Source organism: Hibiscus syriacus, unplaced genomic scaffold (assembly GCF_006381635.1).
Source record: "Hibiscus syriacus cultivar Baekdansim isolate YM2019G1 unplaced genomic scaffold, ASM638163v2 tig00116962_pilon, whole genome shotgun sequence".
In the NCBI taxonomy this organism is placed as follows: domain Eukaryota; kingdom Viridiplantae; phylum Streptophyta; class Magnoliopsida; order Malvales; family Malvaceae; genus Hibiscus; species Hibiscus syriacus.
In genome coordinates this window covers 5,765,384-5,781,080 of record NW_024063488.1, presented here as the reverse complement: position 1 = coordinate 5,781,080, position 15,697 = coordinate 5,765,384, and positions in this window count along the sequence as shown.

Sequence of the window (15,697 nt, the reverse complement as noted above, 5' to 3'; positions counted from 1 at the left end):
GATCAAGCCCTCCATCGTGTTTTGTTTGAAAGCAATTTTACAGCAGCCACGAACTACTTGGGGCAAGCCGCCTAGTCATTTCCGACTTAATTATCCCACCGCCCAATAAAATAGACATTAAAATTTTATGTGAAAAATCTTTTCCGGAAAAATATGAAAGAAGAAAAATACAAAAATATTTTGGTAAGATATTCAATTATAGGGATTGATATTCAAAGTTCTGACTTAATATTTATTTATAAGGATAGATATTCAATTATAAAAAAATTATATATTAAATTTTCTACATAAAAAAATTATTTCTAATCAAACCAGATTTCTTACTTTTTCACAATTATATATTAATTAATTTGTGTCACATCTAATTCTAATCAAATTCTTATAAATACTAATAAGTGTTTCAATTATGTTGACAATTTAACATGTTACTGGCAAATTTGGCATCGCCCTTTATATAATAGCGATAAAAACCCAGATAATAGCGTGACCCTAGAAGAAACCGAAACCAGGGATAATCAAGGGACCATATAAAGTACTGTAAGCAAATCAGGTGGAGGTTTGGTATTGGTTAATTGGTCATCGCTCCCCTTTCAATAATTGTGGATTGCCCTAATGTAAACGCCACGTACCGATTTTATTTAATGATTTATCCTATTAATTTGTATAGCCTAGCTTGTCTCATTTCTTGCTCTACTTCATCAAACATTGTTATATCAGAAGCAATCGAGAAAACCAAAGAACATAGTTTGAGTATTCGGAAGAAGAAACAAATACGTGTTGCTGCTGTGGCGATGATTGTGAATGCAGGCCCTTAGGATTCCTGTTGGGTTTACCCTTTGCTTTTCTATCCCTCCTCATCTCCATCGTCGGCATCATCGTCTGGATTGTAGGGTTAGTCTTTCTCTTATTTTCAGATTGTTTTTCTTGCTGATTTGATGAATTCTTCAATGCAAAATCGAATTGATGGGGTTGTTTCTATTTTGGTTGTGATGATGATGGCAGGTTGGTGTTGACTTGAATCTGCCCGTGTTGCTTGTGCGTAACCATCATAGTAGAGTTCGCACTTGGTTTGATAAAGGCTTCCATTCTAGTCATGAAGTGGTTGATTATAGAACACGAACTCATCTCTGTTCAATCTTAATTTATAGTAATGCTTTTTTATTTAATTCAATTTTCAATCTCTCTCTCTGATATTTCTCTTTGATTGTGGGCTAAGAAGAGGAGGAATTCCTTTATTCACGTATAAGTAAGGACATACACATGATTTTATATTAAGAGGTGAATTTATAAATTTTAAAGAAAATAAAAGTAGACTAAAATATACGGTAATTTTAAATATTCAGAATCCCGAATAACAAGATAGATAAAATAATTTCATACAACATAACTGAAGATACTCGTTTTTTTCATTTGAATATTATTTATATTTTATTATTATTATTATTTTATTATTATTATTTAAAAAAATTATTTACTATTCTAGACAGGCCCAATACCCGAGGCCCACTTACAATCAAACCCAAATCGGGAGCCCAATGGAAACCCTAAATTAATTAGGGTTTGTATCATCCCAGCCGCCGCTCTCCTTGCCAGCCGTTGGATCTAGGTTAGATCCATCGGCCCAGATGGTTCCAGATGCAAACCCTAGGGTATAATACCCTAGGACCACGCGGCGGCGCCTCTGCTTCCAGCCGCTCCACGTTGCCGATGCTGCTGCCACGACGTCCACCAAAGGCTTCCAGAAGAGCCCTTCCAGCCGCACACGTCGCTCTACAGTGAGTCACCACTGGAAGTCTGGTGACTCACTAAACAACCACCTTATTAACTGGTCCGAGAGCCACACCGTCGATGGCTATAAAAGCCATCGACCACCTGCAAACAAGGAGGGATCCAACAGCCACAGAAAAGAAAAAAAAGCAATCCAGCAACCATAAATCACCAAAACAACAAGGAAAAGAGAGAAGAGAAACTTACCGAGGGAACAGCGGTCATCAGAGACTCCTTGCGCCGTTGGAAAGCCAAAGGTCGAAGGTAAAAAAATTAGATCTACGCATTTCAGTAGTATTTTAGGCTAAAAAACCTCCGGATTTAGCTTTAGGGGAAACCAGGCTTTAATTTGGGGTGGGTTTTGTAATTTCCGGCCACCGATGTGGTGGTCGGCGGTGGATTTGGCGGTGGCCGACCAGAGATCGTTTCCCTCCAGTGAGGGAAATTAAGAGAGAAGGGAGAGAGCTCTTCTTCTCTCATTTTTTAGAGAGAAGAAGAAGAGAAGAAATGAGGATGTTGGCCCTTCGGGCCAGCCGTTTGGGAAAATATATATCCCTTCCCAAACGACGTCGTTTTGGGAAGGTGTATATGCGTAATTTACACGTATGGACAAACTCTTTCTGCAGCCATCTTAGTTTTGTAACATTTCATTTTAGTCACTAAAATCATTTCATATATGTCGTGATTTAGTCCTTTAATTTTATTTTCTTATAATTTAGTCCTGATCGAATATTTATATAAATAATTAAGGTAAAATATGTATTGTCCTTACTCTTTCAATAATATTTATTTTAATCCTGACTAGTAATTTAGGTACATATTATAATTAATCCTTTAAACTTTATTAAAATTTATTTTAGTCCCGTATTAATTTTTTAGGGTTAAATTACATTTTTAATGTATATACTACATAATATTTATAATTATGGCCATTATTATTTATATTCTATAATTTAATAATTAAATTTTATATAATTTTGACCATAAGTTTTATATATCTTGTGATTTAATTCTATAATTTTAATTTCTTTTATATTTTAGTTATTTATCATTTTTTATTACTTAATCATATATATATATATATTATTTATTCAAAATCTTATTTATAAATTTAATATAGAATACTTTTTATTATAAGCATGTTTTAATTTAATATTAAAGAAAATGACCGTCTTAAAGCACCTATAAGTCCATTTTCTGATTTTTTTTACTCTATAAAATATATATTAATTTTTTATTAATATTTATTTAATATCGAAGAAAAGAGCTGTCTTAAGGCACCTAGAAGTCTTTTTCTGATATTTCTTAATAAATAAATATTTTATTTATAAATTAATAGATTTTATTAAAGATACTAATAAATTTGAAATAATAAGAATATAAATTAAATGTATCTTTGAAATTTTAAATTTCCAATAATATAGACAATTTATAATTAATAAAGTACCAATTTTGGGCATTATAGGGGTGCTAATCCTTCTCTAAACGTAATCGACCACGAATCCTGTTTTACTAAAATTTTTGGTTATACGCAGATCAATTTTATCTTTTAAATTATGTTTTATTCAAAACTATTTTAAAAGATTATTTTTCCAGGTATTTGACCTACCTAACCCCAAAAGATCAATGGCGACTCCCAAAATATTTTTTTAAAATCAAAATCATTTATTTATTCGTTTTATTTTTCCCACCAAGTTAAAAATTTCGTACCCGGGCAAAAATCGATTACGACAGCTAGGCGACTCTGTTGGGGACTGATCAAGCTTTTAAAATCAATTATAAATTGTCTCTATTAATTAGAAATTTAAAATTCATATAAAATTATATATTATTTTCATAATATTTATATTATTTTTAATGTTTTATTTTATTTTTCAAGTATTAAATTTCATTATTTATTGTCTGTCAGAGGTTTGAACATTTCTCCTCACACAAACACATGCATTGCATAACATAAGCTTTTTAATCAAGCTTGTCCCTTTTAAGTGGGAGTGAAAGCGACGTCTTCGTGAGAATTTATTCTCCGTGTCAGACCTAGCAAGTAACTTTCGGGGTTTATATGCTCTATGTCTTAGTGGGAATTTATTCTCCGTGTCAGGCATAGAGAAGTGTATCCCCTCGAATTGAACTCGATCCACTTTAGTCTGTGATGGACTAGGATTGAGGGTTAACAGCCCAAGGGGGCACTAACAAGGACAATTCGGGTACCTTTATTCTTAGATCTAAAACCCTGCATATAATAAACCCTAGAAACTCTTCTGATCTGAAGCCATGCCGAAATTTTGTCCAAAATAGGTGTACACACAGGAGAAATGAATTCTAACTTTTCCTTTTAATTTTTTCATTTATTTTCTTACTGAATAAATTGTATGTGAATTTAAATTATTTAAAGTATGAAGAAAGCATGTTTAAATAAAGATATTTAGGTAGACATTATTAAATTATTTTTCCTTTATTATGTAAATAATTCATTTCTTTTTGTGTGTGTTTTTTCTTCTGTTTGGATAACATCATATAGGATAAAAGGCATTGATCCTCGTGTTAATTGTCTCATTGGAAAACCTTCATCCATGGATAAAAAGTGTTCAAATCAAATAGTTCTAAACTCAGAAGTAGGACAGTGGGCTGAGGACTTACAAAGACAAGGGGGAGACAATCTACAGGATGACTATGTATCTGAGTTAGTCAGTTATGCTCCAGTTTCGCTAAAAAGAAATGATATACAAGATTTTCGAGGCATTTGGGAGATTTGGGACTCAAACAAAAAGTTGCAGTTTTATCAGACTTACGGGGACATCCCATATTTGCTCTATGTAGAAGTTGATGATGACTTACTTAGAGCCCTAATTCAATTATGGAATCCAGGGTACAATTACTTCACTTCAATAAGGAGGACTTGGTTCCTACTATTGAAGAGTACACAACTTTGCTACATATAGAAGGGGCTTTGGAAAATCGAATTTATTCAAGGTCAATTAAAACTCAACCTTTTCGAGTTAAATTAGCAAAGATTTCCAGAGTACGAGAGGAATGGGTGGTATCCCGTACAAAACAAAAGGGCAAAAGCGAAGGCATTGCTTGGACCAACATTAAAGAAATTATTCAGAGTCATCCAAATGATAAAGTACGATTCGATCTCTTTGCTCTGGTATGTATGGTATGGTCATCTTCCCGAAAGTATTGGGATATATTGAAGCTGCAGTAGTAGATTTGTTTGAGCAGCTACCAAAAAGGGTTAATCCTGCTTCTGCAATTCTAGCAGAGACTTTCAGATCGTTAACGCTTGTAGGAAGCTAGGAGGTGGATGATTCTCAGGATGTGCCCAATTATTATATGTCTGGATCCGTAGCCATTTTTGGAGGACAGAAAAGGTTTCATGCCGTCGCTTTAATACAGACTACTCACCATTGAAAGAATTTCTGGAGCAAGAATGGCCGAAAGAAATTAAGAAAGATATGTGGATTAATGCCTTTCAAAATCCGCAAAGTGATGACATTGTTTGGCGAGCCCCGTGGCAAATCCAAAGGGGATTATTTTACAAATGTGGTGATTACAACTGGGTAATGCTACTCGGATTGTGGGGAGGAATCGGATATGCACCACTTCTGGTCATAAGACAGTATGAAGGTCATCAATTTGTTCCTGTCACTACTGATTACATTCGTGTGAGTTCGCATTCCACAGCAAAAATTATAAAAGAAATATCATGGAGGCCTTTACAGCTTGGAAAACAACTTTTTGTATCCGAGCTAAAGCAGCAAAAGAAATGTTAACTCCTGATTATGAGGAATGGAGATCTATCAGGAAAAATGAAAATATTCCTCTACCAGACCAAAATGAGGATATCTCTATGGAAGATCGTATTAAGGTGGTTCCATCAGAGATTGAAATCCTAAGAGTTGAGTTTGAAGCGGAAAGAGAAGGTTGGTCAAAACAATTAGAGAAAATGAGACAAGATAAAGCTATGTTGGGTGTTGACGTTGACTTTCATTCAGCACAATGTGCAATGCTGAGAGAAAGCAAAGAAAAAGTTGATGGTGAATTCAGAACGTTAAAGAAGAATTACCATGAGCTATATAAATCCCGGAAAGCATCAGGACCGAGCCGATCAACAGTACAGATGACCAAAGAATTGAACATCGAGAAAAGTCGAGTTGAAGATTTGAAAGGAAAGAATAGCCGTCTACTCAAAAGCCTTGAGAAAGGAAAGCAGAAAATGGAAGATTTTGAGGTTGACAGAAAAGAGCGAATTATAAAACACAAAGATGAACACCGCGAGATCATGAATGAAATGCAGAGAGAAATGGATCGAGCCAAAGATTTAGAAGAGATAAAGAACGACATGCTTGAGAAATTTGAAGGTAAGAAAAATACCATGTTCAAGGGATTTGAATCTGAAATGAACCATCTGATTGCCGAACTTGAAGTTAGGGGCCAAAGGATTGAAGAGTTCGATATTGAAAAAGAAAAATGGGAGCTGGAAAGAAGAATTTCAACACCAAACTTGAGGTAGAGCAAGAAGTGGCTAGCAATTGGATGCAAAGATGCAGAAATAAGAATGTTCAAATCCAGAAGCTTAATCAAAGACGCAAGAAGCACGAACAAAACTTGAAGAATATCTGGATCAGTCTAGAAACAAAAACTCAGAGTTTAATGCTTACATTTTGCAACTTGAAGAGTCATTATTTCAAGAAAAAGTTCGTCTAGGACCTAGTGATCTTAAAGAAAGTAACGAGGAGAGTGCTGCACTGCGAAGATGCATTAGAGATCTTGAAAAAACTCTACACAATTGTCAAGTCAAAATCACTGAGTTAGAGCAAACTCTCGAATGAACTAATGAACAATGGCAAAAATCGACTAATTTCTATGTAGAAAGAAGTGAAGAAAGGAGCAATATGGTATTCGAGGCCATGGTACAAATGAGCGAAGTTGCCAGATATGTTGGGGAGCTAGCTGTTGAAGCAAAAATAATTGAGCATCACGTTGATCCAGTTTTAAGTTCGGAAAGAAGATTTCATGGTTGATGAAAGAAATTATAGATCTTAATAGGAAAGCTACGCCGTATCTGTAGTTATGAACTATTATAAAGAAACTTTTGTATGCCGATGGAAGTTGTTCTATGACAGTTAACTTTTTGGGATCAATACCTTTTGCATACATGCATTTTGCATACATTCATTATTCATTTCATTATTTTCTTTATGTATAATTTTTATTATTAAGATAACATTCATTAATTAAAATTTGAAAAAATAATATCAAAAGAATTTTCAATCGTAGTTATTCTGGCCAAACGAGAAATACAACATCACTAAAGTACTAGACAAGCTACTAAGAAAATTATGGAGGATAAAATACAACGTATTGAGTAACAACATAATAAAGAACAAGCAAGATGAAAATGAAGTTAGAGAAAATTGAAGCCAGTAGTGCAAACTCACAAGACAGCATGATGCAGAAAATATAAGACATGTTTAAAAAGCAGGCTATCATTGGAAAAATTCATGAAAATCCTGTATCTTTCGACCAAGAACCTATGTATCCTCTAGGTTTCCCACCGGAACCAATTTATCACTCTGGTACTACACCTATACAAATCAATGCCCGCACATCAGCACTTCAAGAGGCCAAACCACATGAAAATCAACAAGTGGATCCTGCATCTTCAAGCAAAAATCCACTTATATCAGATGTGAAAATAGGGGATTTTAATGCTGAGCATCTAATCCCAGATTTGAATGAGCTGAATGAGAAAGAAAAAGTAAATGAAGAATTGACCAGACAGATCAGGAGCTTAGAAGAACGAATGAAATCCGTGGAAATAACTAAATCATTCTATGGGTTAGACGCTAGTGAGTTGAGTTTGGTTCCAGACCTAATCCTCCCCATCAAGTTCAAAGTTCTCAAATTTGATAGATATGACGGTACCACATACCCTTCATCCCACATTACTATGTTTTGTCGCAGAATATGTGAAAGATGAGAAATTGTTAATTCACTGCTTTCAAGATAGTTTGACAGGACCAGCCTTAAAATGGTATACTCAACTGACCAAAGCCAACATTAGATCCTGGAAGGATTTGGCTAAGGCATTCCTAGAGCAGTACCACCATGTGACAGATATGGTCCCTGATAGATGGACTCTCCAAAATTTGGAGAAAAACAATAACGAAACATTCAGACAGTATGCTCATAGATGGTGTGACACAACAGCCCAAGTTCAGCCACCTCTATCAGAAAAAGAGGCCACAGTAATGTTTGTCCATACGTTAAAAGCTCCTTATTTAAGTCATCTAATGGGGAATGCAACCAGAAATTTTGCAGATTTGGTCATTTCTGGAGAACTCATTGAAAATGTCTTGAAAAGTGGAAAAATTGAATCAAATGAGGGGTCTAGTTCCAAAAGACCTATGTACCGGAAAAAAGAGAATGAAGTCAACAATGCAAACTCTTACAACAAGGATTCTTTGAAAAGTGTTAAAATAACCCAGCCAAGGGTTAAGAAAGAATAAACAAACACTAATCGAGTAGAGTCTAGAGGATCTCGAAGGGAAAGTGAACCCTATATTGAAATCTATGATTCACTGTTAAAAGCAGATATCATACGGCCCTATCCTTTGGTTCCATGCAACCACCATTCCCTCCATGGTATGATATAAAAGCGCACTGTGTTTACCATAAGGAATTACGGGTCATTCTATCGAAAACTGTTTAGCATTCAAAAGGGTGGTCCAAAATTTGATCAACACTGGAAAGTTAGAATTCAATTCGCCAACTACATCAAATCATCCGCTGCCAAATCATGGAGATAAAAACATAAACGCAATCCAGGAAGAGAACGGAAAGAAAGCAAAAACTGACATTCTGAAATTAAATCTCCTTTTGTTTGGATATTTCAACAACTCTCATTATCCGGTATAATTCACAAGAATTCAGGGCAAAGCATAATGAAGGCAAGAATTATTATGAATATCATCAAGAGAATGGACATGAAATGCAACTATGTCCTAAATTTAGGGATTTGGTGCAAAAATTGATGAATAACAGAGAGATAGAATTCTTTGAAGAAGAACCAGGGAAAAGAGAAGATGATGTTTGCTCATCAGAAGATTCTAAACCTAATCAGAGAACAAGTGATCCCGTGATTATTAATGTGAAATCATCTACAGTGAATTCTGCATCAACAAAGCCGAAAGTGATTATCACAACTCCTTTATTATTTCCATATAAAGACACCCGTAGGGTACCTTGGAATTATACTACCAATATTTCAATGGTAGGAGGATCTGTTTCTCTGGAAAAATCAGAAGATAAAATACAGAGTGTGGATTCTACGTCTGAAGCAGTGAGTGAAGTCAAATTCTTTACAAGAAGTGGAGATATTACTCTCCCGAAACATCAAATACATCAAAACAGGTGAAAGTAAAAGGAAAAGCCATGGTAATACCCCAAAAGGTATTTGATGATGAATCCCCTCCAACATTCAATGAGCATGTAACAGAAAAACAAGCGCAAGAATTTTTGAAATTCCTTAAACATAGTGAATAGTGTGGTTGAACAGCTACATAAACAGCAAGCGCGGATTTCTATTCTTGATCTATTGATGAATTCAGAAGCACACAGAAATGCCTTGATGAAAATGCTTAATCAAACCTTTATCCCTAAAGATATATCCCTCAACAAGCTTAACATAATTGTGGGATATATAGCCGCTGACAATTACATAACGTTCACGGATGATGAAATACCTGAAGGCGGAATGGGGTCAGTAAAAGCTTTGAATATTACCACACATTGTCAAATGTCATATTTTGCCAGGAGTATTGATTGACAATGGATACGCTCTTAACTTGATGCCTCTGGTCACACTTCAAAGAATGCCGGTGGATAAATCGCACATGAAAAGTTATCAGAATATAGTGCGAGCTTTTGATGGCACTCAAAAAGAGGTGCTTGGGAAAATGGAAATACCGTTGTTGATCAGACCAGTCGTGTACAATATTGACTTTGTGGTGATGGATATCCACCCTACATATAATTGTTTATTATGGAGGCCATGGATTTATCCTGCAGGAGCTGTTCCTTCTTCATTACATCAGAAATTGAAATTCGTTGTTGATGGACAACTAATATGCGTAGGAGCTGAGGAAGAAATCATTGCGTCTATAACAAGTGATGTTCCGTATATTGAAACCAATGATGATGCTCTCGAATGCTCTTTCCGAGCTTTTGAATTTGTCAATGCAACCTTTATTACAGAGGGAAGCAAAATTCCACATCCCAGATTGTTTGATTGCACCAAGATGACTGTACGACAGACTTTAGGCACCGGAGCTAAAACTGGGAAAGGTTTGGGAAAGAATCTTCAAGGGAGTTCAGTTCCTGTAAGTATGAAGATGAAGAAAGATCATTTTGGGCTTGGATTTAAGCCCAATTTTCAGCAAAAGAACAAAGAGATGAAAAGAAGATGTGAAGATAGAAAGGCAAGGTTGAAAGGAGAAGAAATCCCTTGGGAACACATGTTTTTCCCGCAGTTAAAGACCACATTCAGATCAGTAGGAATGGTTAATGTAGAACAATAGCTTGTTGATGCTTTTAAAGAAGAAAAGTTGACAAAAGATCAAAGCAGAGTTGAAGAAGCTATGGAAGGATTATTTATCAACATGATCATGAATGACAACAAGATTGGCAAATACTTGGCTAAGATTCGCACTTGTTTTCCTGGAGAAACACTCAACAATTGGACTGTTGAAGACCTCCCTGTAGTTTTTAATATTAACACAGAGTAATATTCAGAACTAATCTTTATGTTTAGCCCAAGAATATGAAAACTTTTTTTATCTTGTAAAGGAAATTATGTTAAGTTCACTTAATATCAAATATAAGAAATTTTCTTTAAAATTCTCAAATGGCAATCATTCTTTACATTTTTACATTCATTATTTTTCATTTATTTCCTAAATTTACTATATCCTTTCAGAAATATGTCCGACTTAAATTTGTAGGTGTCACAATGTTAATAGCATGTTTATTCCTAAATTAATCGAGAGATAAATTTAGAGCAGCCCATATGTCTGGAGGAAATCAATGAGTGTGAGGATGAACTAGAATGTGATGTTCCTACTGAATTATTAAGACTGGTAGAAAAAGAAGATAAACAAATTTTACCTCACAAAGAAGATATTGAGACTGTAAATCTAGGAACAGATGAAGAAATGAAAGAGGTGAAAATTGGTACTACTCTGACAATCCAGATAAAAACAAGAATTGATAAATCTCCTTCAAGAGTTCAAAGATATCTTCTCCTGGTCTTATCAAGATATGCCTGGTTTGAGTACAAATATAGTGATGCACAAACTTCCAATCAGTCCAGAATATAAACCGGTCCAACAAAAGCTCAGGCGAATGAGGCCAGAAATATTGTTGCAGATCAAAGAGGAAGTGATGAAGCATATTAATGCAGGTTTCCTACAGGCAGCCAAATACCCAGAATGGGTAGCCAACATTGTTCCAGTACCAAAGAAAAATGGGAAAGTTCGAATGTGTGTGGATTACAGAGATCTCAACAAAGCTAGTCCGAAAGATAGCTTTCCATTACCCCACATAGACACCTTGGTGGACAATACTACAGGACATGTATGGTTTTCATTCATGGATGGCTTTTCAGGATATAATCAGATAAAAATGAACCCTGAAGACATGGAAAAAACAATATTTATAACCATTTGGGGCACATTCTGCTATAAAGTAATGCCATTTGGATTGAAAAATGCAGGGGCAACGTATCAAAGAGCCATGGTAACTTTGTTTCATGACATGATGCACAAAGAGATTGAAGTATATGTGGATGACATGATTGCCAAATCCCGAACCGAAGAAGAACATATTCAAAATTTGAGAAAGCTTTTCCAGAGATTAAGGAAGTATCAATTAAAGCTCAACCCCGCTAAATGCACTTTTGGGGTAACTTCCGGGAAGCTTTTGGGATTTGTGGTCAGCAAAAAAGGAATCGAGATTGATCCAGATAAAGTAAAAGCAATTCAAGATCTTCCACCACCCAATACAAAAAAAGAAGTTCGAGGTTTTTTGGGAAGATTAAATTATATATCTCGGTTCATTTCTCAATTAACTTTAAAAATGTGATCCAGTGTTCAAATTACTTCGAACGAACAATCCTGAAGTCTGGAATAATGAATGTCAAGAAACTTTGGATATTATTAAGAAATATTTATCCAATGCCCCCATTTTAGTATCACCAATGCCTGATAGACCGTTAATTCTCTACTTGACAGTCTTTGAAAATTCGATGGGATGTGTACTGGGACAGCATGATGAATCTGGAAGAAAGTAAAAAGCCATTTATTATTTGAGCAAGAAATTTACTGATTGTGAAATTCGATATCCACCAATACAAAAATTATGTTGTTCCTTGGTATGGGCTACTCGAAGACTCAGACAATACATGTTATATCATACTACTTGGTTGATATCCAAACTTGATCCTTTGAAATTCTTAATGGAATCACCAGCTTTGACAGGCAGAATGGCTAGATGGCAGATGTTATTATCCGAGTTTGATATTGTATATGTCAACCAAAAAGCGATAAAAGGAAGTGTCATAGCTGATTTTCTAGCCAGTCGTGTATTAGATGATTATCAGCCTTTGAGCTTTAATTTTCCAGATGAAGATTTGTTGTGCATATCCATGAATAAAGAAGTCAAAACAAATGATGAATCTTGGAAGCTTTACTTTGATGGAGCATCCAACGCCTTGGGACGAGGAATCGGGGCAGTGTTAATTTCTCCAGAAAATATTTATTATCCTTTTACAAGCAGACTAGAATTCTTTTGCACCAATAACATGGTGGAATATGAAGCTGTGTCATGGGATTGAAAGCAGCCATAGAAAGAAAAATTAAATGTCTCAAGATATATGGAGAGTCATCGTTAGTGGTGTATCAATTACGAGGTGAATGGGAAACAAAAGATCCCAAATTATTGGGATACCGAAATTTTACCCTCGAATTAGTGAAAGAATTTGAGAGAGTCACCTTCAATTATCTCCCTCGAGAAGAAAATCAAATGGCAGATGCTTTGGCTACATTAGCTGCTATGTTTTAGGCAACTAAGAAAGTTGATATGATGCCAATCAAAATACAAGTATATGAAATTCCTGCACATTGTTACAGTGTGGAAGAAGAGGTAGATGGCAAACCATGGTATTATGATATCCTGCAATATATCAAATATCAAAGCTATCCACAAAATGCATCTGAAATTGATAAAAAAACCTTGAGAAGAATGGATGCTGGATACTTTCTTGATGGCGAGACTATGTTTAGAAGAAGCAATGATCAAATGCTATTGAGATGTTTAAATACCAGCGAAGCCAGAAGCATCATTGAGGAAGTACACAGTGGAATATGTGGAACACATGCAAATGGTTTTTCCATGGCTAGAAAAATAATGAGATATGGATATTATTGGGCTACCATGCACACAGATTGCATTGATTATGCAAGAAATGTCATAAATGCCAGATATATGTAGATAAGATTCATGTACCCCCATCTCATTTACATGTAATGACAGCACCCTGGCCATTTTCTATGTGGGGAATAGATGTCATTGGGGCAATCACACCAAAAGCATCGAATGGACATTGTTTCATCCTTGTGGCAATTGATTATTTTACCAAGTGGGTTGAAGCTGCTTCATATGCCAATATTAAGAGGTCTACAGTCTGAAAATTCATAAAGAAAGAAATAATTTGTCGGTATGGGCTACCAGAAAGGATCATTACAGATAATGCTCTGAACCTGAACAACAAAATGATGACTGAACTTTGTGCACAGTTTAAGATCAAACATGCAAACTCAGTGGCATATCGTCCAAAGATGAATGGGGCAGTTGAAGCGGCAAATAAGAACATCAAGAGAATCATTACAAAGACCATTGAAACTTACAAAGATTGGCATGAGAAGTTACATTTTGCTTTATATGCATATCGAACTACTGTTCGAACATCTACTGGGGCAACGCCTTTTTCTTTAGTATATGGAATGGAAGCAGTCTTACCGATTGAAGTTGAGATTCCATCACTTCGAATTTTGAGAGAAGTAAAATTGGATGAATCTGAATGGATCCAAGCTCGATTTGATCAATTGAACCTTATTGAGGAGAATAGATTAAAAGCTATTTTCCATGGACAGATGTATCAAAAACGGATGATGAAGTCTCATGATAAGAAAGTACATCCAAGAGAATTCCAAAAGGGTGATCTAGTACTAAAAAAGATCTTGCCTATACATAAAGATTTCCGTGGGAAATGATGCCTAATTGGGAAGGGCCATACGTTGTAAAAAAGGCCTTTTCCGGAAGAGCGTTGATCTTGGCAGAAATGGATGGAAAAGTTCTGAGAAACCCAATAAACTCAGATTCTGTCAAGAAATATTATGCTTGAAGAAAAAAATGAAATAAAGAAAAAAAAGAAAAAAAAGAAGAAGAAAATAAAAAAGAGGGTCAAGATAAAAGCCCGCAAAGGGCGTCTTACAACCAAGGAAGGATTTGAGTTGAAAACCTGAAAGTGCGGCTCAAATGTATGTTGATATTAGGCATCTGGCAATTGAACCCTCTTAAGAGTTTGATATTTTGGGAGGAACTTTACATCTACAAGCATTCTGGCAACGTTTGAGATCTTCCAGATATTAGCTTACATCAGTGCTCTAAATTGTATCAATTTGATTAATTTAGAAATACTTATGCTAATAATTTGTTGAGTCATTTGAATTTTTATCATTCCTATGCTTGCCATAACTTTGGATACAATTCTATCTATTTATTAATAAATTCTAAGTTTATTTTCTCTAAATTCAATTTATTTTTTTGAGATTCAATTTATTTTCGAAATTCAATTTATTCTTTTATTTTGTAAATGGATTAACATAATTTTGAAATAAGCTAAAGTTTTTGAATATCACTTTATGTTAATACTTTTAAGTGCATAGAATACAAAGTAAGTCTTATCAACATTTGCAATCATTGTTGAAAAGAAAACAAATTATTACCATCATAGAGTTATTTGGAAACGGAACAAGAAGAAATCTGTTCTCAATTGGCAGATTATGAATATAGCCATTTTCCATACAGCAGTACAAAAATGCTTCGAATTTACAAATTATGGCTCTACATCGTATAAGTACTATGATGTTTTGGTCCAAACACCAACTGAAGCAACCACCACGTTATCATGGTAGAAATAAGGAGGCCCAATAGCATCTTCTGGAAGTGTTCTTGAGTTATCTGATCTGGTTCAGTAAGAACTCCAAAACCAATCATTAGATTAGAAGATGAACTGCATGATTGTCTTCATCAAGAAGCTTCTTTCCAAGCTACCTCTGCTTCTTCTTTTTTTAAGAAAACCATAGCCCAAGTTTCACTTTTTCTTGTAATTGGGATCATTGCATAATGGCTTTCTATCTTTTACCAGAAGAAGTGTGTCAGCAGCCTTAGCCATTTGAGCAGCACATATAAAATCTGTCAACTCTACAATTGATGAATCAGGACCACATCTCTACACTATTGAAGACTCAGTATCTGAGTATCCCATTTTTGTCAAGTATAACAGTTTACTCTCCTCATCAGAATCAGAATTCAGGATTTCCTCGGTATTAGAAGAACTATCAATATCTGTGAAATCACCCTGAAATATCACTTCATAATCAGATGAGCAGTTATCAGAATCAACATGTTACATGAGTGCAGACTTTTCAAGAGCCTATACCATTGAGTTTTGTTCTCTAAGTGGTTTTGTGATATCATTCAGGCATATCTACATCTATATTCTCCAAAGATGATAGATTCGCTTTTCAAAGAAGAAAGATTTATGGAATTTCTACACAATTGAAGAAAGACCCAGTTCACCACTTTG